The sequence below is a fragment of the Ranitomeya variabilis genome, chromosome 1 (genome assembly GCF_051348905.1).
Source record: "Ranitomeya variabilis isolate aRanVar5 chromosome 1, aRanVar5.hap1, whole genome shotgun sequence".
NCBI lineage: Eukaryota > Metazoa > Chordata > Amphibia > Anura > Dendrobatidae > Ranitomeya > Ranitomeya variabilis.
The window spans coordinates 689846645-689849834 of record NC_135232.1 but is presented as its reverse complement, the minus strand read 5'-3'; the positions used below and the strand labels follow the sequence as shown (position 1 = coordinate 689849834).

At 43.2% G+C, this 3190-nt stretch overlaps 1 pseudogene; it reads left to right on the top strand.

The window, feature by feature from the left end:
* Positions 1 to 1367: 1367 nt before the first annotated feature.
* Positions 1368 to 1974, top strand: LOC143798447 (exosome complex exonuclease RRP42 pseudogene; annotated as a pseudogene).
* Positions 1975 to 3190: the final 1216 nt, after the last annotated feature.

The window sequence follows — 3190 nt, the reverse complement described above, 5'->3', positions numbered from 1 at the left end:
TGAATACAGCTTACAGGATATTTGTACAAAGTAAAGTTATTATCTTCCAGTCAAACTACAATAAAAAGGTAATATCATCCGCAAGACCCCATCACTGCTTCTTTGTGTATTGGTTTTGCTGCTTGGAAACAGACACTTGATGACCTCTATTATTACTATTCCATTCATTTTAGAGTCTTAAAGGTCTGTAGAAAAGAAGTGGTAAACAAACCGAACAGTAGCCTGTAGTTCATTTCAGTAAAGCTGCACCATAAGATAGCACACGATAGTTCATTGAGGTTACACGTAACCAAATGAGATGTCAACCTAGAAACTAACAGCATGCCAAGTTCACATATGGTGCATTTGTTAAAGATTCTTGATACGTATATTACATTAAGTAATCACAAAGTAAGTATAATAGATATGTAGTGGAAATGAAATTTTCGAATGGTGCAAAATCTGCAAATAAGATTTATGCAAAAGAAAAAAACTTGGCATTTGGCTTTATAGTCACTAGATGACCACGGCGCACAGCACTGAGAAGTGGAGAGGAGTGTGGAGAAGGTGGCTCGGCAGCACCCTGATGAAGTCATGTTGCTATGTGTTTGTGTAATAATAATGGATAGTGGATCAGAAAAAATGGTTACGGTCAGAGCCAATGTCATAACTCAGCTGTCGGGTGACCCGGTACCACAGGCGCCTTCCCTGTCCCTAACACTAGGGGGTGCCCTAGCTTGCCCTATTCCCCGAGATACTTCTGAAGGGGAAGATGCCTGGGCCTCCTCCCTTGCCTTATCTCCTGAATCATCCCTTTGTCTGTTCTCTTCCCCCACCCAGGGTAGAGGGGCACTGCCGTGCACCGTAGTACACTAACCCAATGAACAAGAGTAACTGAAACTACTGGGAAGACAAATATTCACTCACATATAAAAGAAAAATGCATCGGGGAGTGGAGGGTGGAGAAAAACAAAGTAAAAGGAGGGAAGGGAATTATCACACTTACAAACCCAGGCAACAGTCACAGATAACTTATCCAAACTCCTCATATAAACACCGCTCCTACAAGCCATGCAGCATAAACTAGCTCTGACATGGATTTCAATCAGGTCCCAGATTATAAAGGGGATAGATGTGGCTTACCGAGCTCAGCTGAGAACTCGGACACCCAGAGCTCCCAACATGGCCAATTAACCCCTGTTCTGCCAAAAGAAATTAACACCATTTATAAAGAAGGTGAAGTGCTTCTTTTCAGCACAGGAGTAGGAGCAATCAGATGCTGCTGTATTCTGGCTCCTCTCTGTTGTGGTAATCCCGTGACAGGAGAAGTGTGAGGTAGCTCTCTGGTGACGTAAAAGAAGTATGATTGAAACAATGAGGGCTGTAGCATGGCTTCTATGGTACTGAGCGAAGATAAGAAGGTGTATGTCCTGTATGGCATTCAGGATGATTTGAGGACAGATGGCAGATGATGTGAGGACTACCGAGGGATTGAAGTGGAGACTGACCTTATATCAAATGCCACCGGATCTGCATTTGTTAAAATTGACTATACAGATATCCTTGTCAGAGTGAAAACAGAAATGGGAGCATCAAAGTTGGGGCATCCTAATATGGGCTATCTGGAGTTCTTTGTAGACTGTTCTGATAATACCACTCTATTGTTTGAAGGATGAGGAGGGGAAGAGCTTGGCACTGAGATTACTAACATGCTGTACAAAATATTTGATAACGAGCAGTATTGACCTTCAATCTCTGTATTCTGCCCTGTGAGCACTGTTGAGCTCTGTATGTGGACGTGCTACTATTGGAGTGCAGCAGCACCTGTTTGACACCATTTCTATAGCGGTAAGGGCAGCGCTATTCAATACCAGGAGACCTAAAGTGCGTGTTTTGGGCTCCACATTTGAAAAAGGATATTCCGAAGTTGGAATCAATGATGGGCAACTAGATTATTACAAGGGATGGAAGGCCTCTCATATCAGGAGAGGTTGAAAAAGTTGGGCTTGTTTAGCTTAGAAAAAAGATGCCTAAGGGTACCGTCACACAGTGCCATTTTCATCGCTACGACGGCACGATTCGTGACGTTCTAGCGATATAGTTACGATATCATAGTGTCTGACACGCTACTGCGATCCGGATCCCCGCTGAGAATCGTACGTCGTAGCAGATCGTTTGAAACTTTGTTTCGTCGTCTAGTGTCCCGCTGTGGCGGCATGATTGCATCGCGTGACACAGGTTGTATACGATGTGCGCACAGTAACCAACGGCTTCTACATCGCAAATACGTCATGAAATTATCGCTCCAGCGCCGTGTATTGCAACGTGTGACCGCAGTCTACGACGCTGGAGCGATAATTATACGACGCTGCAACGTCACGAATCGTGCCGTCGAAGCGATGAAAATGGCACTGTGTGACGGTACCCTAAGAGGGGAACTCATTTACATGTATAAATATTTGTGTGGCCAGTACAAAACACTGGCACATGACTTGTTTTTTCCAAGGACCATGCTGAGGACTAGGGCACTCATTACAGGTGGAAGAAAAGTGTTTCCAATAGCTAAACAGGAAAGGGTTCTTTACAGTTAGAGCAGTCAGACTGTGGAATGCCCTACCACAGGAGGTAGTAATGGCAGACACTATAACAGCTTTTAAAATATGGCTGGATGATTTCCTTGATACACATAACATTGCGGGTTATAGCTAGATTAGTGACAAAATGTACAGTTGGTGGAGAAAGGTTGAACTTGATGGACCCTAGGTCTTTATTCAACCTATGTAAATATGTAATTAAGTCTTCTCTCTGTGACAAGCAAGGGTACTTTGACTTGTATGAGAAAATTAGGCAAAGGAAGTCTAGATCCAGAAAGCATCTTTGAAATGATTGAGACAGGAAAGCGTGTTACAAAGTTTTTACAATTGTCCATACAAAATGTATTAACCCCTTCACACTGCAGCCATTTTTAATTTGTTTTTCGCTTCCCTTCTTCCCAGAGCCATAACTTTTTTGTTTTTCCGTCAATATGACCAAGTGAGGGCTTGTTTTTTTGCGGGGCAAGTTGTACTTTTGAACGGCACCATTGGTTTTACCATATTACGTACTCAAAAATACATACCTACCTACTTACATACAGGTGATGATCAGATCGCCTGTATGTAGCAGAATTGCTAACCGCTATGAACGCTGACCACCAGGCGGTGCTCATAGC